General features: G+C 38.5%; 1 protein-coding gene across 1 annotated transcript in view; it reads right to left on the bottom strand.

Moving 5' to 3' along the window:
• The window catches only part of tnr (tenascin R (restrictin, janusin)), a 125,542-nt gene that overhangs the window by 71,147 nt on the left and 31,182 nt on the right, over positions 1-23,213 (bottom strand). Inside the window, exon 3 of the mRNA XM_028427291.1 lies at positions 10,697-10,750. The gene's annotated coding sequence lies outside the window, so the exon portion shown is untranslated. The remainder of the gene's footprint in view (positions 1-10,696; positions 10,751-23,213) is intronic.

Below are 23,213 nucleotides of genomic sequence, written 5' to 3' on the forward strand. Positions count from 1 at the left end.
TCCTACTGAGGTGGAAAAGTTGGCACAAAGTTAAAGGGTCTGTAAGGGCTGACTTTTAGCCAACGTTTTCGCACTCTGGCTTCAGTTTAAAGCCACAGATCCTGCTTGAATAAAACTAGATTGGCAAACAACTTGTGCAAACAAGTGCTTTTACAAAATAAATATATATATTTTCAAATATGATATGACTAACTGTTGCACTGGTTCTTCCATATGGTTGATGTATAATTTTTATGTTTTTTATTGTTTTATTTTTTATGTATCTAGATTTATGCAGACATTGGATCTCATTCTGTCCCACCACAGAAATAAAATAAAGATATTTTTTGTCATTTAAATTACAATGAGATAATGATACCTACTACCTACTTGTCACAATTAAATTCATCAACCAATGGAACAACGAGGTGATCGAACTATAATACACACAATTCACCGTTTACACTGCATATAACACAGGTTATACAGACCAGTCCAACACTTCTCTGTACCAAACAGGTAATCTCTCTCTACATCTATCTTTTGGGTTTATACACATACACACACACACACACAATCTCCCTCACTCATCACATTTTGCAGACGGCACAGTCCTTGTCGGAGCAGTGCAGAGAGGTTAGGGCTGCAGGTCAGACCACGGAAATCCTGGAGGATGAGTGGGATTGTGAGGGGAGCGTGAGAGAGAGGTAGAGAGCAGCACTCAATCAGTTTCTATTGAATCTCACTACAGTGGGAACATTATAAGTAATGTGGGGCATGAAGACACAAGCCTGTGCGTGTCTTTACACGGTAAGTAGAGCACACCACTGGGCTCTCACTAAACAGTCAATGGACTTGATGAAATAATGACTTCGGAAAGCAGTTTTTACTATTATTATATTATTATAGTAATTTTATTAGTAAATAGTTCCATTTGGTGCCAATCGAGAAACTGAAAACAGGAAAAACTGCCCAGTATGATTTGAACTGTATACAATAGCTTTTTATTAAATCTAGAGAGCAACAAAAAAAAACCTATAAAAAAAACCTATATTCAATTTATGGCACAACAATGGAAATGAGACAGGGCATGTCCATGGTGGACATGCCCTGTCTCATTTCCAGAGCGACCAAGTGAGACAAATTAACAACGCCTGAACTCCCAAACCAGCCTGAACCTATGCAAGTAAGTGTGGGACAGTCAAGAAAAGATGTCGGGTTACATTAGGCTGTAGTCAAATGTTTAAAATCTGCTCTGGATTCTTGGAGGTACTGTTCTCATTACCGTTGAGGATTTCCTACCACATGTTTGGCATCCAGAATATGATACATTAAACGAAGATTAATGTAGAAATGCAGAAAATCCTGAGAGGCTCTTTTGTCAATGTTGGGAACCCTGCCAAGATAATTAAGCTTTTTCAATACAGATGACATTTAAATGAACAGAACAAAACATTTTACATTTAACATTTTACTATAGCATGTAGGTGATTGGAACTTTTCAATGTATCAACAAAATGGGAAAAAGGCTCATCAATCATGTGTTTGCAGGTTAAAAGAGTCCACCGAGGTTAGTTATCTTTAGTTACATTCTGAACGGTTGTGTTTTATATATTTTAAGCTTGTTTTAACCGTGGTATTAATCCTGCAACACAAATGCAAACACCAGTGAGTATGCATGTGTGTGTGACATATAAACCCTACTGTGTATCCTGTTCTTTTGAGTTAAACCTTTCCAATGATCTCAGGAGATGGACCTGCCTCCTGATGAGCAAAACTGCATTTGGAAAGTGGAGGGAAGCTTTGATAAAAGTTTTTCTATTACCTCAGTTATTCAAGCAAAACTGGCGAATCAACTTTGCATGTTTCATTGATTCCCAGGAACCTTTTCATACATTTAATAGTCACCTTCCTGAATACAGGTTCAGATTTTTGCAGCCTGCAAACCATTAAGGAAGAAGTTAAACCAGGGGTGTGTGCTGTAATCATGTTCATACAGTGGGTTATACTACTAAAGTCAATGGGATCTTAGTGGTGCCACAAAAGGATGTACATGATACTATGTGTACCATATAACCAGCCGAACAACAGAAAATCAGTCTTTATAACAGCTATGCAGAGTAAGTGTATTTACCCAAGATGGTTCTCTACCAGTACCAGGAAGATGTCAAAAGAGGTTGTTATTTCCATTCCTTGGAAAGTGCCACTTTGTATGTGCTGCCTGCATGTCATATATGTTGCCTGCATGTCATATATGTTGTATGAAACATCCTGATGAAAAAACACCACATTTTGCTGATAATATGTCTACAAGTTTACACACGATTCTTCATCTATGCTAAAGTGGGACAGACTTTCACTTCTGCGGTTAACTAGTTTTAAATCACAGCTGGACTTGCCATAAAAACTACTGTTTACAGTTAGGCATTACAACAGGGGTTAGGTAAATATGGTCTTGATATAACTAACACATTTTACAAGGAAGACCGTTCATGTAGCACAGTCGCAATTTTTAGCTACCATCAGGAAAAGTTCCTGTCAGAGAAAGCCAGAGCAGCCAGAGAAATAATGCAATATTATAAGGACTAAAATACCAACCTCACTTGTCACTACAGTAGCTGAAAAGAGAGTTTTAACCCTAAAACTAACTTTACCTTTTTTTTAATGCTGAACCTTACAAACTTGTTTTAACAACTAACCCCAACAGTAACTAAAGAACTGCAACAAAGCGGTGTCAGGGTGTTCCACTGCAGTGGTAGGGCCACCAACCAACCCTCCAAGCTCCTTAGCCTGTCTTGTTAAGCTATATGGCTGCCATATTCGGAAGATGTGAAGCCATCCAGGTAAATGTAACCATGTGTACTATCTGGGGAAATAATTATCAACTGGATGTGTTCTTCTCTTTATTGGAAGTGACATTCCACTCAAGGGTGGTGTCTTCACACAAAATACAAGAAAAAAATCCTATGGATGAATGTTCATCCAAATGCAATAAAACAGATACAAACTGTGGACTTATTTTCTTTTGTCTTGTATTTTTCACCCCCTCCCTCCCTTCCTCTCTCTCTCTCTATCCTATGCTGCTACTGTGCTGTCATCTTGCTTCAATGATATCTGCTGTAGACACAACAAAGATCAAGAACACTTCTGCACTGATTCTTTGCTTTGTTAGGACACTAAATTCTGCTTCAGTGCGCTCTGCTAAACGAACAATCGCACACAGATACACACCCATGTGCACACACAGACACAATGACAGATAGCTCTGAGCACATAACTCGATACAAAATTATTTGTTATTTTGAGACTATTGATTTGCGTGTTACGCAATGAAACAAGTCTCTTTCAAAAGCATCCCCACAGCAATCAATTTCAACATGCTCTCATATTCATTGCATTTAATGATGTGATCAATATATCTTCTAAGATGTTGAGTACACAGAATACGGAGTCATTATCTGGAAGAATACAGGTGTGAGAAACATGACAAATATGACAGCATTGCAACTGTGAGACGACGCTGTTGTATATTCGAGGTTCCCGAGACAAAAGCCACGGAAGCGCACAGCTATCCTGAATATCATCCATCATTCAAACACCCAGCAAAAAAATTGAATACATTATTCTATTTTTAGGGAGGTATTTCTACATTGTGAGCCTACACTATATCCCTCCATTATCCTGCACCTCCCCCCCAAAAAAGGTCCAGATAATACAGTATGTAAGGCAGCGAATTATCCTATCAGCAGGGAATGCTATTTACAGATGGGGTTACAAGTAATGGAAAGTCATTTTCACCAGGGGCTGTTTTCCATGTAGGATAGTGAGTGTGCTGCCAGCTCAACTAGGACAAATGGCTGCCTCTTGCTCAAATCAGTACAGTAACCTGGACTAAGTAGCTAAGCAGTTCCATCTGAGGGCTCTGGATGCCGTAATGTTTCCCTTGACCACCACAGCACTGTCTACAATTTACAGCAATTGCTCCTTAAAGAAAGAACAAAAAAAGATTTAGTGGTGGAAGACGCAGGCATTAAAAGACTCTAAAGACTCACAGCTGCATCTCCTTTGTGCATAAAAGTGTGTACTCCTATGTTTGTATGGCAAGCTAAGAACTGACATTAGGAAATGTCAGCCAACGACAACTGCTGCTAATAATGTCAACTATAAAATATGTTATTAATTAATGGTAATGGAGGGGAGGCATGAGGAAGACAAAACAAGATGCAAAGAACTTTCAGACTAAACATATGCACTACAAAAACTAAAGGTGCTCAGATCTCAAGCTATCATTGATAATTCCAACTAAAGCACAGGAAAATGGCCAACAGAAAACCAAAAGCATGTTACTATATTTCTCTCAGCCAACCTGTTGGTTCCATTCCTAGCCCTGGACCCTAGATATAAAGCTCCCCAAAAGATTTATCTCAATATAGATGATGAGCTTTAAATCCATCTTGAGGTATTGACCTGAATATACATGGTTAAAGAAAGAGGTCAGAGTTCGTGTAAAAAAATCTTTGTTATTAATCAGATAATCAAGAAAAATTATAATAGAAAAAAAATAATAGTAACAGTGATTTAGCAAAAAACTGTATTTGATTTGTCATGATTCAAGATTAAAACTCCTTTTGGAACTGACAAAATATTTTCCTGCACTGTTGAGTTGTGGAGGCATGAGTTGCTACTGTGGGCATTTAAGACAGATTACACAGCAAAATGTATTACCCCTGATTAATTCATTCAATTCCATTCTTTAACACCTGCAGGAAGAGCCCATGAGTTACTACAACTGTATATTTAGACAATAAGAACTGGACAGATGACATATTCACAAGAGTTTTTTGATAGTTTTGAAGTGATGCAAGTTTAATTTAACCTCACAATTGATCATGACAGCAATGACCAGTGATGCATTAATCCCATGCTGGGGACTCTAATTAGTAGTAATGATTAAATGGCTTACTGAAAATCTTTTTGACCTCATCAGTCAGGCCGTTGGGCGTCACAGACAAAAAGCTCATTTTAGTTTTGGACAGCTGTAGGCTACTAAACTTCACATTCTGAATGACATCTGTTTTCTATTCATTTAAATGTACTATTTTATTTCATTTTCAAGGGAATATTACATTTCTTGTTACAAGTTTTTGTTTCAGTCACACCTACAAATCCCATCATAACAGCTGTGAAGCCTTTGCAAAACAGATATTTGAGTAATATACTCCAAAACTCCCAGCCAGTCTTACCAAGAGAGGTGAAATATACTGCACACAGTGTGATAGTAAATAAAACAAATTAGAGCTTCCCTTGAATAAAAACTGTGAATGGTTTTAACTAGATAATGAGAGCCTTTTAACAGTTAAGCAGTAAAGCAAGTAATTGCTTTTTCATGGACTAAGATTTTGAATTTCCTTCATGTGGTAAGACTAACAAAATCCAATCACATGGATAGCAATTAAACTCTTCAGTGAACCTCTGACATGGTTCAGTTCCAAGGTAATCACATAAGTTACTGTGATACATTCTTAATTTCCTCACAGGATGACGATAACACTTCCTCTATGTAGCCATGCTAAAGTTTTATTAAAGGCGTGCACAGCTGTCATGTACACTTCTGACAGTTACAAAGTTTTAACTTAAATCCTGAAATCTTATCTTGAAGAGAAAATAGTATAGTGATATATTTTCTGAAAGAGCCGAACACACAGTGAGAGTGGAGAGGATAATTGAGTGTTCCCGAGACACCCAATCAGCTTTTCTTTCAAGTAACTCTAAGAAAAAAAAGGGAGGGAACAAAAAGACATTTTATGCAGTTTTACACATACAGATTGAAACTTCTTTCAATCAGCCCTAACTCCTACGAGCTCTAATCAACTAAAGCAGTCAGACTGAAATATCAGGTTGCTGTCCACAAAACAAAGCAATTTGCCTTGAGTTTCAGTGTACATTCATTCATCGTAGATCAAGTAGTTTTAATAAATTATTTCTGCATTGGACTTCTGGGATATACGAGATTCCCTCTGCACAAATTAATTTAAAAAATAATTAATTAAGAAACCTTTATTAGTCCCACAATGGGGAAATTGCTTAAGGCAGCCCAGTAAAGAGTGCCATACACCAGTGAGAACACTGGAAGCTGGAGGTAAAGTGCCTTGCCCAAGGACACACAACAGTGACTAGGGAGGAGTTGGGATCAAACCACCAACCTTACGGTTATTGGACAACCTTGCTGTACCACTGAGCCACTGCTGCCAGTGATTTTCACAACAATATGTCTTCATCATGATTTTACACTGGCACTGCCTCAAACAGTACAAACCTGCAGTTCCTTTAGTCTTTTTATAAATGTTTTGGTTGAATGTAATGATCTATACAGTTATTGGTTTGTATTAAAACGATGAGTATAAATGATGTTCTTTCACTTGAAAGACTGTTGGACTCTCCAGGCTGTAACAGCAGAGCTGGGCCAAATACAGGAGGAATCCAAGCAATCCATTTGATTTCCTGCTGTTTCCATTTTTGAGTCGGTCTGAGTCACCTTTTGACCGCTCCCATATGGTGGCCTGTCCAACAGCTAGAACAGATTGCATTACTGGGCTGGTCACAGCGAATGGTTGCTGCTAACAAGTTGCCGCTCCGCTCTGACCCCTGTTTGTTCGGGAGGTGTGTTGCTATGCCTTCCTGCATGTCCACGTTGGTCTGTGTGTGTCTATACGTGTGTGTGCATGTGCTTGTGTACGTGACCCCAAGTGACTTGTATCCAATAAGAAAATGAAATCCATTGCAGGAGGTTTTTTTTCCCCTCCCAGCAAACCATTTTCTTTTATTACTTCACCTGCACTTCCTTGAGCCACTGGGTGCGCTCCCACACTGCAGATCCCAGACAAGCATCAGCAGCATCTATCTTGTGGACAGAAGTGCTGAGTGGCTATTACTTCTCAGTAGACCACATAAAAACCACAGCAATTAAACGCTATTGGGCCATTCGACTTTGTCTTCTTAGAAAGAAAAAAATGAAGGTGAAGACAGGCAGAAAAGAAAGTGGGAGTGAAGGGAACAAAAAGAGAGAGACGGACCTTAACTGATGCTGCCTAACAGACAGAAAGCCTTTCATGTCAGTAGTCTGAAAATAAGATGGAAGAATTAAAGAGTGTGAAAGTGGCTGTTAAATTAGAAATGATGAAATACTTTACAGTTCCTGTTCTCAAAAAGGACAGAAAAGAGCTATTTAAGTCGCGTGTACTTGAAAGAAATGGTAGAGATCAGGAAGTCAAAGCACTGTAAGGTCTCCACATTACAGAGAATCTGCCTTGTTCTGTCCATTTGTCATCTTATAATGGAGCTTTTTAACTTTCTTGTTTTGTTTTTTTGTTTTTTTTTTTTTACAAAAAAATATAAATTCTAACTGCATAATGTCCACTTTATTTAATGTTGGCGATGCATTCATGACCCCTGGAGGCCACACGGGAACTAGACTGACGATCCAAAAGTTGACTCAAACATAACTGTCAATAGTGGTTATGATTGATGCTGGTCAGCAATAAGTGAAGCTCCTAAGGGGAAAATACAGTCAATTTATTCAATGCAGTGGACAGAAAACTAGATGTTTGAAAAGACCCCAGCGTAGTAAAAGTGAACCCTGTGAGCTTTAACCACTGACCTATCGACCATCGAATATCAATGTCAATATAGTGTAATGACCCCCGTGTTAGTCGTTCTCTTTGTCCCACTGACCACACCTTCAACTCTCTGCCCCACTAACTCGGTCAACCAGACAATTCCAACCACATACAACCAGATAAAACCTGTAATGATATTCTGGGAAATGTTTAAAAGAATCATATTTTTTATATTAAAAAAGTCTCCTCTGATCGCTTGGTGCTTTTTTAGATGGTGATAATTATCATCCAATCACCTGCCAAGTTTTTTTTTTAATTCATCAACTTCCAACATTTTCCTCCTAAATAGTTCAACATTTCGTGACTTTGTTAGTAGCAACAATATTGCTATAAATCTGCAGTAATATCATTGCCAAATATGTGTATTGTTCTAAATCGGTGGTATGTGAAGGGAAATTTCTAGACGACAGAGTGTCTCTAAGAACATCAGAACCCCTACAGCAAATGCAACACATTATTTCAAGCCTTTTGTCACCAAAATAGACTTTTCAGAGCCATGCTGCCAAGTTCACATTCCTTCAGTTGTTCCCATTACAATCGTAGCTGCGAGTAAAGGAGCTTAAACCACAGATTATGGTTACTCTCAGAACAGTAAACCTTGGCTTATACTTTCAAAAATGTTAAATTAAATAAAAGAAATCTCACATTAAGACTTTTTATCAATAAGTTAATTTTTAAATAATCTGATAATATTAACAAAATATTAGTTTTGGAGACTAAACTGTAAGTGTAAAATCAGCAAATCACCATGCTGTTTGCATAAACTTGGAGACTTTAACTTTCCAAGCCCTCATTTTGCACACTTACTAAACTAAACAGTAAACAAAGCTCTTGTTTTTCACAGTCTGATGAAGTGACAGCATTATTCCCAGCACTATATTCAATCCTGCTACTGCTGTGGCTGCCACAATAGAAGACTGTTCCCATTCATCACGGTCTGTCTATGTACGTTCCAGACAACTAAAAATAAACGTCTCAGTAATAAGGATGGTGATGTAGGTACACAGCATAGAAAAAGCATGACGAGCAGTGAACTAACACCAAAAATTACAAATGGCTGACTGTCTCATTACCCAAACAAATCACATTAGATACCCTTCAGAAGCCTAATATAAATGCTGCACTGTGTGGCCCTTTCTCCTACAATCAACCTTTCTATCCATCTTTCTTTCAGCTGGTATGTCTTAGGCTTTCTTTGTCGGCCTTTTTCTTACTTTCTTCCCTTTCACTTTTGTCCTTTTAGCCTTCTGTCTCTTTCAAATCTCTGTCTTTGTCACTGTCTCTGCTGACCAGACAGGTATATTCAAATGAAAGTAAAGGACAGAACGTTGCATTATTCAAACCCTTCACAGACACAAGAGTTGGGAACAATGACGGGCAAATCCCCATTAAAGCAGGCAATTTCCCCTTAAAAAAAAACAAATCCAAAGAACACGCACAGGTAAGAGGGGGCACCAATCCAGAGAGGACTTAAAACTTACAGACATGAGATTAGAACAGAATAATTCTCAATTGCTATGACACGGCAGTGAAGTTAATTATCGCTGTATCCCAACAATGCCAGAAAAAGACTGATTCACCCTTAACAACAAAAGCAGACCAGAGCTTCAGGAGGATGGTGGCTATTGTAATTTCTTCCTTGACAACTATTGCTACCATGAAAGCTAAACAAGGGACAGTCCTTTGTAAACACTTGCTGTAACTTACTGAAGCATTTGGTAATTTAGGTTTAAAGCGACATTTACAAAGAGCTGCATTTTGTGTTCATCTACACTCAACAACTAGGTCATTTTATTTTATTGCTTACTTTGCCGTCTGTCATCTCAACATATGCAATGTGGGCAAAATTGATTAATGGATAATTAAAGTCGTTATTGAACTGCGGCATCACCTAACATTTTGTTACCAAAAAATATTGAGAGAGACAAGCTGATTAATTGTGGTACTTTTTCTGACCTTCTGACATAGTGATCCGTTTAGACCACAGGGAGGGAAGTCTTGTGATTTCATCCAATGAGAACAAACAGTTTGCCAATAGCCTCTGGCAATCTCAATGTGCAAGTAAGCACACCGTTTCCTCAAGCTGGATCAATGTTTCTTGATTAGGCTGCCTGGACCAAAAAAGGAATGCAACAACTTTCCTTTTTGTCAGTTTTCTAGAAGCATTTCAATGTAACACATGTGCGTATAGACACACACACACACACACACACACAGGCACAAAATGTAAAAAGGCAAACCGATGTCCCAGACCCACACACAGACGTCACTCGTCCCATGGCATTTAGCACTAACGTCAGACAGGGTAGAGCCCTGGTAAGAATCAATGGGTATCTGCAACAATCGATAGCTGGGTTCCTATGAGAAGTAATTAGAAAGGCAAACATGCAGTATTGCCTTCTTCCCCTTCTCCTGGATAGGAGTTTCACACAACAGTGATATTTATGAGTAAGGATGAAAGGAAGCATTTTTGTAATACATTACTGTTGATATATATATGTATAAAAAGGTTTGGATACCATCTTGCTATTCAGATAAAATATAAAAAGGACACATCACCACAGCTGAGTCACAAAGACTGTAAATGCTATAGCAGAGGAGCAATGGTGTCTTTAGATCACTGAGATATGTGACTGGAACAGCTCCTCGGGCGTGTGCTCCAATGCAAATGTGGCTAAAGAGAAAAACCAAGGACACTGACAAAAACAAAATGGACTTTATCAGAAATAATGTCTGCTTGAGCTTCACACAGAAAGCACACCCCGTGTTAATATAAAAGAAAAGATTAACAAAAAGAGCTATGCAGGAGGCGCAATCAAAGAATCATTACTATGTGCATTCACAACTAAAGAGGAATGATTGTTTTTTTATTCATTCAGGTGTCGTGCTGAGTTGTTTTCATTGTGTGCTGATGTACAAATACATTTTTAGGACTTTTATTTGCATAATGCTAATACATTCAGAAAGAGAAGGAGGAAAACATTATGCAAGAACGCACACACACAAACATACTGCAGCATACATTTGAGGTTGCAACTCACCTTGAGTAGCACCAACTGGAGTCGATTCTTATAATGTTGGTCTCTGGCTGGGTGCTGTCAACCGGAAAGGAGAGCAGGTATAAGATTATTTATTCTTTGACCCTGTTTTTCAAATCAATTTGACAGACCAGGAAAGATTCTAAAACATTTGGATATTTTGTACTTTGAAGATGTTTGTTCTTTTTGTAAGGATTATAAAAACACATAATTATAAGGAGTTGTTTCCTTCTCTAAGGTAATCCTGTTTGTCAACATCATAAGCACACAGTGTACAGCGATGTGTTGCACCTGAGATTATAATTAGCATATATAATGGTTCTAAAGGACACTTGAGACATGAGCCAGCAGTTGATGCGGGTTCTTGACAGAAGCAGTGCATGCATGCATGCTTTGTATGTGGTTATTAGTGGACTTAACCTTTCCTGTTACATAAGGCAGTCTTGTGATGATTCCTCTCATGATCCTAATTACACTGCCATATTTTCACTGCACTGACTTACAGCCAGTTTGGCTGTCTTGCCGGTGTAGTGCCGGTTTTTGTATGTATGCATGTTGACATAGAAACGGACGTGCATGCACAGCTGTAGCATGCATTCCTGAGTGATTATGGGTCAAGTTGCAAAGCTTCAGCCTCAGATTTAGCACCACAAATAAACAAGCTGCAACTGAACTGAATATTCCCAGAGGAAGAGAGAAAGACAGAAAGACCAACACGCAGGAAACAGACGCACAGCAAAAAATAAACAAATAATTTACATTTAGGTCAAGAAGATGCCATTTTTTCTCAACGCTGCACCAACATTTAGAGGGTTTTCAGACAGATGCGGAAGTAACAACAAGTAAAATATAAGACTCCAAATATAAATGTAAAACATAGGCAAGACAAGAAATAAGGGATTCAAATCTGAAATACGTCAGCAAAAATGTTCTATGACTGTATATTTATAAAAGAGAAAGTCAAACATGATTTCTTTCTGCACCAAGTTCTGAATGACTCAAAACTGTTGACTTGCAATGACTAGGATCAAGTTTGCTACACTGAAGCTACAGTATATTCAGAACTGAACTCAAAATGTGAGTTGTTTACATAGTCTATGATTTTTATAAACAATAACCAAAGCAAAGTATTTTGGGAGTGTTTTTCCAACATACAGTATATCATACAACATGCCGTCTAAATGTGTTAGAAGATGTCGCTATGCATAAAGACAATCCTTAAATGAGTCAGGGAGAGACATAAATGAGGGAAGTCACAGATGGTTATTATAACATGACATGGATCTGGTCACATCTGCTGTCACTGCAGACATAATGAGGGAGTGAGGTGAGGAGTGTAAGTGTGGAGGAAGTGTGGTGTAAGTGTGAGGAGTGTACATGTGTTACTCATATTTACACAGTCACAGTGATGAAACCACCACACACACTCTTAATATTACTTATTCTTCTTGGCTGCAAAGAGCAAAGAGGTAATTTGAAATAACTATTCAAACCCACTCCCCTGAAATGTTGCACAGTAGACAGTCCTTGGGCTGATTCTGTGTGCTGGAGTTGGCTAAAGAATTCTCCCCCCTGATGACACTCTGGTCGAACAAAGGCTTCTTTTTTTTCCTCCACACACACAGGTGAAAGCAGTTGCTAATTATCTGTCTGCCTCACCTCTCCTGACCACACCCCTCCTCTCACATCTCCTACATCTGAGCAGATCCTCCTCTGCTCAAAAAGGAGCAGTTTGCCATACTTTTGTGGTAATGTGCTACAAGGTTAAATTTGAATAAAGAGTAGGAGGATGTATTGTATAGTGAAGAATAGGGCTAGTGTTTCTTAGAAATAAGTGCAGTGACCTAAGTTTTTAAGTAAATGTGCATCTTTTACTTAATCATCTCTTCATTAATTCCGAGGAGATCTAACAGCTTGGTGAAGTGATTGACAGAACAAGAGATGGAGATGAGCGAAGTGTGTAGGAGGTGAGACAAAGACAAAAATCACAGATGTAAAGAAGAAAATATGATTGGTGGATCTTTTCCAATCCCTGAAAAGAGAAAACGCTCAGTGAGGCGCCATAAGATGGCCCTCTGTTGGCTCCCCACCAGCATTAAAATCTGGCACTGGAAGTTGACAGCAGCTGCTACATGTGCTACACTTTACACATGTACACTATGTGTCTGATGGCTGCCAGGATCTCTGCAAAGCGCGAGACAGCTTTCATCTTTCATCTTTTTCATGACAGTGTGCATACTGAGGAGGAAATATAAAGTTTGTGAATACTTTACACACACAGAATTCTGGTCTGCTGTGATTTCATCTGTCGCTTTATGAAAGAATTTATAAAGTAATTTATGAATAACAAATAAACTCAATAAACACAAGCATTTCAAACAAGCCTTTTCCAAAACTATGCTTCACACTTATACAACTATGTAGAAAAAAACTACAAACTAGAAAACTATGGAGTTCAACTTTTTCAACTTTTTTGGCATCTAACACACAAAATGCCAATAAATTCACTACATGTTTCTTAAAAAATAGCCTAGCAGCAACCCTTACCTCAGTATACAGCTGCATATTTAATGTTTTTTTTCACCTCATTCACTCCAGGTCTCATTCCCCCTCTCAGTAAGGTGACATAGTGCAGCCGAAATGTCACAGGAGCTGAAAGTATTGCACTATGCATATTTCCCTGGCCAGCGCTAGACCTTCTGTCAGACAACAAACTTCTGTGCTATTTGTCCTCATTACAGAACAGCCTCTGACTGCCCACCTTAATTCCCCCGCCTGCCCCTCAGGGGGCTCTTTTCCACCCCTGCTTGGCATGAGTCATTTTTATGAGCAGCATTTTGGCTCCCATCGGCCCGGGCCGTCCACGGTTTAAACCCAGATAGGCAAGTAAATCTGCTGCTTTAATTAAAATAGCCTCTTTTTGTAGCTCATTCGATCCCCTCTGTCCTCTTATCCTGGATGACATAATGGTGTCGGGAACTTCCCTCTGCAGAGCTGATGCAAAAACGACTGGCCCCTGAAATAATGGAGGTGTGTTGCGCTACCTTATGATGAGTCAGCAGGAAATAAGCCTGATCTCATTCTACTGCCTCATCGTCTTGCTCCAAGACTTAACATCATGACTAGAGAGGTGATTATTAAGGTCACTGGAAGAGGATGGTTCACTGAGTCTTGATCATAAAAATATGCAACAATATCAATAAGCAAACAAAGCTTGAGCATGAGGCACTTATGCTTAATATGAATAATTATAAGAGTGACGAGCAACCTTTTTTTCTCAAGGTCAGTGTTTCTTGAGGTGCTAACGATTTATGAAGACAAACTAAATGAGGCTCGTTCAAGATGTTTTCCTATAGTATTGTTCAGGGACTAACTTTGGAGCCATTGATTAGCTGATTTATGGTGTGCATCTGTTATGGGCTTACAGTGAATATAGATCAGCTAATGAGAGGAGAGGAGAGGAGAGGAGAGGAGGGGAGGGGAGGGGAGGAGAGGAGAGGAGAGGAGAGGAGAGGAGAGGAGAGGAGAGGAGAGGAGAGGAGAGGAGAGGAGAGGAGAGGAGAGGAGAGGAGAGGAGAGACAAAGTCAGATTACTTCTTTCATTTGTACTAGTTTTATTACTATTTAAATACTGACTGTGCTGCTGTAAAGATTACTGTTTCTGCTAAACTGTGTTACTCTTTTATGAAATCATAACAATAGCAACTATACTTTAAGGATGAAAAGTAGCAAGTTCAACAAAGAAACAACAAAAAAGGTCTAAAAATTAAGGATAACTCACAGCTAGATATTACTGACACCCTCATAATGGGAAAAATTCGGAAACACGCCACTACACGCCCAGCCTCTAAGCCCTCCAGAAATATAGGGAAAAACCCTACGCAGAGCTCCAGGAAACTTGAAACGCTTTTCATCTACACCAGAAAGTGCTGCTGACTGCAGTATTCTGTCTTTTTCCACACATTTCATTCTTCTCTTGGCTCTGCCATACTCGTCTTCTCTATCTTCCACTCATGAAACAGACACTACAGTAGATGCTCTAATAACAGAACCCCTCCCTTCTTTTCTATTCTCTTCTGTCGTTTCCTCTCCTTTCTTATCTTCAGCCCTGAAGGGGTTGTCTGTCTCCTAACCAGCTGAAGCAATGCTTCCGCCGGTCTGCGCCTGGCCCCTATTACCAGAGCATGACAAGGAGCCGCAGTGTCGACTTGTCAGCCTAATAAACATCCTTTATGGCACCCGCCAGGGTGTGTTTTGAGGGAAGTTAGCAAGCCACAAAGCAGTGGACCATTGATTTCATGGATGGCGTACTTACACATCAACTCGTCCATTACATGCAGTGGACAAGCAGCATTTGTTTTACCATGCACAGCCATACTTGTGACACTCATACTCTAAGAGAATTTCTACTTAGTTTCAGACAAGAAGGCTAAGAGTGAATTAAAGACAACTTCAGTGCAGTTTAAGTGTGGCAGCACACTTCTTTTTAAGACTTACATTGTAACCTTTGTTTTCCAGGTCAAGGTCAAAAGCTGTTTGATAAATTCTCTTTCACTCCAAGTTATTTCCTTCTTTTTAGTGTAGGACAGGTAAGAGGTCACACAGCAGCAGCACAAGCCATTCATTCGCTTACAATGGTAATCATTATTAATTGTCTCATCAGCCATCCTGAATAGACAACATTACCTGTTCCAGGGTTGAACAGACAAGGACAAAGGGAGAAGCCAAACACAGAAAGACCATCACCTGTCAGAATAAGTGGATCATGACTTCAGCACCATGGACAGCAACTTGTCTTGAGCAGAACTGAAGCCAGCAAGCCAAAAGCAAATCGTGCCACTTTAACCTCTGTCCACTTATGTTATAAATATTCATAGCAGGTGGGCAGGCAGACATGTCATCTTAGCAAGCAAGCGGCGTAGGCTCAGACTGAAAGTTCATTAATATCAAACGCTGCTGTGGAAAATTCTAAAATATTCATCTGATACTTTACATAGCATGGGCCAGAGATGTGCTGTTTTGTCTTTCACACAGTATACGAGTATGTGTGTGTGTTTGTAGTGTTTGTATCAGAAGCAAAACCTTCTGCGAAGCCCCTGGTCTTTTTTTTTTGTTATTGTTTTTGACTGTAAAAATAATCTGTCCGCTAAAAGCATAAAGCATTGTACAGCCAGCTTCGGGTTTTATTGAATGTTTATAGTGGTCACTTTGGTCATCTATTGGAAAAACATGAATGACAAAAAGAATGTTATATTCCTTCGAACTAAAGACAGTTTGATTTATCTATATAGCTCATGGGAAAAGGCAGGAAAAGATACTTTATATAATCAATAGCCTATCAGGGACCAGTAAGAACAGGTTCCATTCAAACAGATGCACCTTTGATTGTATTTGCTGTCTTTCAAACTGGCCGTCCATCATGATACAATGCTATCACTAATGCTGGGAAAAAACAGCATTACAGAGCTTTGTGGAGCTATAGCAGTAAAAGGCAGAAAAAAAACCTGCCAACCCGTAAAACTGTCAGAGCGACCTTCACTTACCCTCAGTATTGATGGTCCAATCATATGGAGAATATGAATTAGTACCTTCAGGGAATTCTTAATATGAGGCATAATTCTTAGATATGTCTAAAGAAAGAAGTATAAATCATGTTGTGACTTCATGGCTTCACCCAGAGAACTGGAAAAGATGAATTTCAAAAACATGTTTTCCTCCCTCCTTCCAACTGTATAGGAGGATGTTGTGGTCAGAATAGTGATTAGATCATTGACTTTAACAGCTGAACACACACTTCACACCACACAAAGGCAAATCAACAAATATGTCTTGCCTGTTCGATTGTTGGTTCTCTCTTGCTGACAAAATGCATGTTTGTGTAGATGAAACAATCCTGAACGTACATTTTTTGCTGCAGGTTGTACATTTAAACCTCATGTCTCCAAAAAAATGTGAAAATGTATATACTAAAAAAATGTTGTATCTACATAACTGGCAGATAAACAAAGCAAATGTGTAAGACATAGTTTCACTACACAGTCTCAAAGATTTTCTAAGATAATCATAATAATTATTATTCTTATAAATGAAAATTGATTAAAAAGCCTGGTAGATTTTTAATAGTTAAGCAAATAAAGTATACATTACATACAATACAATACAACAATACATTTATTCAATCATGTAATCTGAAGCATAAAAGCAATAAAAGTGGGATTAAAATCTAAAAACTTATTACTGTGGAGTCATTCTGTATTAGATTATGTGTCCCATACTGGAAGAAAGCATTACAAAACCAGTGCCAGTGGCTCTGCTCTCTCCTCCCTCTTTGTTCAGCTTTTCTATTCATCTTCTTTAGCTTTTCCCCACTATAAATAGATGCCAGTGTCCATTACTGTTTCTGGACTCCTAAAAGACCCTGTTGTACTTTCCAAGCTCTCTGTGCCCATCTGTATCTCTGCTTCCAGCCATTGGATGCACCATAAAAACTATAATATTTTATTACATTACTTGGAGCCTGAAGAGTCACCATCAGAAAGGAATGAAAGAAACAGCGAACATAAAACGTGCAAAGGCGCCACTGAGTAATTCATTCAGCACAAAATAAATAGGTTTTTGGACACATTAATGTTACATCACACAATTCTTATAAAAATGTGCATTTAATTTAAAAAATATCATTGGACGCGTTTCACTTTACTATACTTAATCATTTGAACGTAAAAGTATATGTGTGAACAGATTAGTGTGTCTATATTCATTTGTGTGTGTGTGTGATTGTATTATGGTGGAGGGATATGGCACAGTACTCCAAACCATTTGATTGAATCTCCTGCACAAAGAGGATCTTTTTTATGACTCACTAGATGAGCTTTAATTTTAGTGATATTAAAGAAAAGATCAGGCCACGACAACAACAGACTGACATTACAGTGTTGGAGAGAAAAATAAAAAGAGTGGATGACTGTAATCTTTGTAGGCTGCGGTGCATATTCCTCATTTTAATGGATGGTCCTGAGCATGTTGATGCATTATCTATGTTTATAAGGAACATGAAGTGAATATAAATTGGTAAATAAAACAGGGTGGCAGAAAAAAAGCACCTGCATTACTTGTCACGACACAAATTTCTCACACAAATAATCATCATGTAAATAAGTTGTGTACGATAAATTTGTATTTTGACGGTGTTGTCAGCGACTGCAGTTGAGTGTGACAGTATGGTAGGGATATTGGATTCACCTGAAATGCATAGCGAATGACACCGGAGTGCTAGCAACTGAACCCATGTATTAAATAAATGTCTAACACAAACACATACGTACATAGACACACACAATATTCTACTAAGCCTGCCATGAGTGCAGAGATGCTTGCTCCCTCATCAACTCAAAGCTGAAACACAGAATTTGTCCCAGCATAGCAGCAACTGAGCCCTTCATCATATGATATATACATCCACTAAAATATAAACACAGTGCTTTCAGCTTGCTTGACAACATCAACAACCTGTCATGTTTGTTCTCTGTAATGTATGATGTTTGTTGCATCTCTCTCTCTCTCTCTCTCTCTTTCATCCTCTCTGTCCGGCTGACTATCAGCAGGATGGTTCTCCCTTGTGAGCCAGGTCCGGCTCAAGGTTTCTTCCTGCTAAAAGGGAGTTTTTCCTTGGCACTGTTGCTTTTAAGGGGGTTCAGGCTCTGGGTTTCTGTACAGCACCTTGAGAATTTTCTGAGAGAAAAAGCACTACATAAATAAAATTGAATTGAACTGAATCTTAAACAAGAAGACCAGATGTGCAGGTGTGCCGTGCTGCTCAGATATAGTGATCCTCCCCCCATCACAGCCATTGTGACCCCCCTGCCAGGTTATCTATCAGAGCTGTCTCCGTTACTGATAAATGTATTTTTTTTCTTATCTTGCCCTCTTTGGACAGATAGGTGACTGAACAACTGATATTTTTTTCTTATGACTGACATTTCTGTGTTGTTATGAAATGCCAGTAAAACACTGCTCCACACTTTTACCCAGGCATCTGATTGTTTATGTGAAGTGTTTCATGTTACATTCACATGCATCATTGTCTTTGACAGCAGTTTCATGACCAATTATAACTACTTAACCATTATGCTATGTATACTTGAAGGCTCAGTTTACATATTTCGTTAATAATTAAACTTTTTTATTAAAATATTAAACCAAAAGTTAAAAAAAAGGCACAGTCAAGATTTTTGTTGTTGTCTCTAAAATAAAGACATTTCAACCAAAGACCCACTATGACTGCCAGTGTTACAGTGTATATTTATAACTGGTTCTTTATAAGTCTGAAATGATTTTTAAAAACAAAAACTTTATGCACACTTGAAGTCTTTATGATTAAACATTCATGTTAAAACAGCAATACTGTTACATTTTGTAACACCACAGTGTCTCTAACAGGGAATATCTCTTTCCATCTTGTATCATATTTTTATAAGCAGACAGGTCATTTGTCAGAAATTGGTCAGACAGGTGTTCAGAGAGTTTGGTGTTCCCTTCTGTAGAGGTTGAGTCATCACTGACCAGCAATCTGTCATCCAGTCAGTTGTTTGAGAAATAGTCCCCAGTGTAGATTCACTTTGAATTTAGCTTGATGAACGGATCTTTTGACATTGTTAAACTAGTTTCATTGATCTGAGCTGTAGATTTATTGATTGGGAGGATGATTAATGGGCATGGGGTTTAATTAAGTCAAGATTAATTTCAGCTTTTTCTAAAGACAAGAGGTATAAATGCCATGACACATTACTGCATGTATTAAAAACATTTTTGGTCATTAATGAGAAGAAATGTGTCTTTTTATCCAAATAATATTGCAACAACGCTAAACAAGGTGCAGCTAATTTTGTTTATTTTAGGTGTGCACAATCAAATCACTTTATCTGAGATCGTGGCATGATGCCATTTTAATCAAAGGCCAGATTTTCATTTAGATGCCATGTGCTTCATATCCTCTGTGTTATTAAGGCCAAAAATTAGATGACCATATCCTGAGAGTGTTCCACTGCCAATGTTCAAGGGGCTATCTCTGCTGACATGCTTTTTATGGTCAATACAGTTCACAGCAGTACGCAGTGTTAAAAAAATATCTTCAATTCCCTGTCAGATAGCAGCGTCTAAGTTTTATTTATGTCGCACGGCTCTTTAAACTATCTATCTGAAAGACAGTCACAAAACTGCACCCAATTTATCCATTCATACCACAGCACGCTCTCAAATGATTCACGCTACATTATTTCAAAAGCCCCATCAAATCATCCACACGTATCAGGCTGAAACCTCCCACCGAAATGACGAGAGGAATCGCTGCAGAGCAAAATGGACTCCGGCCACACGTGGATCCTCTGAGAGCAGCACAAGATCAATGACAGAGCTTTTTTTTAACCAGCAGGATTGTCCTCCAGCCAGGGGAAGAAATGATCTATGTAGATCTCATTAGCCCCCTATGATGACAGACGTGCGACCAAATGATTAATGGCCAGCTGGAGAAACAGGAGAATTATTGACGTGACCTTTAGGGATGCCTCTTTTCAGGAGTGAACAGACTGACATGTCCTCCACTAAAATGATCCACTTTGACATTTCCATCCTCTGCTTTTACCTTCTCTCTCTCGCTCTGTCTTTAAGACAGTAAACCCATAACACATTTTCTATCGCCCTGGTCAGTTTTCTTTTTTTATTTTAGAATAGAGAGCAGAGTGAAACTGCATAGGTTTAGTGTTGGTATTATTCTGTCTGTATTACACTATTCTGTCTGTATTAATCTCAACTCATAATGTCTATAAACGTATTTTAATGAAATCATGGTTGAATAGTCATCTGCCAATTAGATTTCATGGGCACATCCTTTGTGAAGAAAAAAAAAGTGAAAGTCAATAACAGTAGACTGTGTCATCTCAGATGATGAGGTTTTAATGATGGGGAGCCATCCAGTCACCTTTCCACAACCCCCAGAGATAAAGAACCACCAACGGCGAGCAAGGACGGCAGAGGAATTAATTCAACACTTTGTGCATGTGTGCATGCGTTAGTGTGGTGGTGCAGTGAAGTGTGGGTAGGTGATGTAGATAAGAAGTCAAAAAGAAACGAGAGAGGGAGAGGTGTGTAAGGAGGAGGCAGAGGAAAATGGAGCATGCAAGAAGACAATATGTGAACTATCTTTTGTGTATATTCTCCATTATTTACAAGAAGAAACGGCACAAAGGAGCAGGGAGGGGTAAGAGACAAAGTGGTGCAGCAGACATGAGGAGGAGGTGGAGGATGTGGGATAAAAACCCAAGAAAACTGCACACCAAGAGGGAAGGAAATAGGTGGCACATGGACGGACCAGAAGACAAGCAAAGATGAGCAAATAGAAAGCGGCTTAAATGAAGGAGGGGTGGTGGGCGGGAACGACGGGCAGCATTACAAGCCCTGGTAATTAATTGGTTTGAACGGACACAGATGTTTGCATTTTGCCTCAGGCCTCAGCTTACATCCCCACATTCTTTGCCTCATCTGACAGTCCATAATCAGTGGAGTTGCTGCCTGACTCAGCTCACCCACTGTGAACATCCTGTTAATTGACTGAAGAGACTCTAGAGTCCCATGGTCATTGACTCAGTGTTTCTTTATTAAAAACATCAACACACACAAAATATTCTATTATATTTTATCAAAACAAAATGTCTCTTGTGTGTTTGCTCTGTGTTTCACATGTTAATAAATCACTATGAATATCAGCCTGGTCTTATTTTTTGATGCTGCTGATTTTAAAAGTCAACTTTCTGCATCACACTGTGACCTTTGTTGAGCTTTGTTTTCCACTCTCAGGCAGAGCCTGTGATCATGCAGCACCATTTAACAAGTGAGGAAATGTCAAGGTTACCGGCAAGAGGTCTTATAACATTATAAGAGAGGCGTATCCAAGAGTATGGATCAAATTTTGCTCAACCTCTTGGCACTAGCATTTAAAAAATTAATAACGGAGTTAAAGAAGGAACTGCATTAAATAAAGAACAGGCTATGGCCCTCAGGAAGCAGGAACATAGTTCAGAATTTAAAACTGTAGCCCAGGGGAAAATTCCACACATCAAGATTGTTGACATTGAAGTACAACATGGACAATGAGAAGGTCTGTACTGGGTTTACAGCAATGCAATATACAGTATTATTTAACTAATAAAACAAGCAATTAAAAAACTTCAAATTGGGAGGGTATATTCGATTATTAACTACCAATAGGCTATGCTTTACATTATTGTTAAAAATAATCTAGATTATGGACCAATTTCAAATCTGAACAACAAAATGCAGAGAAATGTAAATCATTGCAGCAAGTGCTTTTCTCTCTGTGTATAATGCCAAAAGTTGTTTTTTTTCTTTTTTAACTGCCACTGTCAGCTTTTGCAGCTGTGAACGAGGACAAGGTTCACGCACCTCTGTGGTAATGCATTCAAAGATATCCCTTCTAAAAGCAAAGCATTTGTACATTAGACACTCGTTTGTTCAAAACACCTATCCATGGAAATTGTACCCAGAATTTGATTTGCTTTAAAATGTAATAAAACTCTCTCAGCGTACTTACATGTGAATGTATGAAGTGTTTAAAACATAAAGGACACTAACATACATTTTTTTGTAACAAAATATGTATGTGTAAATGTTTTTACTTATTAATGAAGAACAGAAAAAAATTATTTTTTTTTTACACTTTAGGATAAGAGTACAAGTGAGAAAAGGGATGTACAGTGCAAGTGACAATTTGAAAGCAATAATATAAGAAGAGCCAGCTGTAACCATGGAAACCATACACAAAGATGGTTATGGTGATCAAAATATGTGTAAATATCAAAAAACATAAAAATAAAGACTAAAATGCCTCATCAGTTGATGAACTTACAAGAAGACATTAACCCAAACCTCAAAGCTTTTTCTTAAATGAATAATCAGTTTCAAGACAACATGATAGATTACAGGTTTAATAAGGCTGCAGATATTCACAGGAGCCAATCCATTAAAGCTTTATAAGTGAGGAGGAGATCTTTACATAAATCAGTCTCACTTATATTAAAGGCGAATACACAAACATCAGAACAAGTGTTATATGATCTTAGATTTTGTGGGGACATTTATCATAATGTTTGTTGCCAGTATTTATTGTGATTTATTAGAACGCTGTAAACTCTATTTAAAGTGTATTTTTATTAAGCTATCCTCTGTCCAGTCTCCCACAGGCCAGCGTCTTTATTGACAAGCGATACAGGAGTGATGTCTTAGCCTTCAATATAATGGGAGGCCTGGGGCTTACCGGTGTGGTCTGCTGCCTCAAACACACACCCTCATATTTCTGGTGTTGTAAAACTGAGTGCAGGTCCCAGCTGTGTTGTACCAACATCTCTGTCTTTCCATCCATCTTTTCTCTCCTTTTCAGTCACCATTAAATAGAGATGCCACTGAAGCAAAACTACAACAAAGTATAGAGGGCATGGTTTCATCTGCT

Source organism: Parambassis ranga, chromosome 17, assembly GCF_900634625.1.
Source record: "Parambassis ranga chromosome 17, fParRan2.1, whole genome shotgun sequence".
NCBI classification, from domain to species: domain Eukaryota; kingdom Metazoa; phylum Chordata; class Actinopteri; family Ambassidae; genus Parambassis; species Parambassis ranga.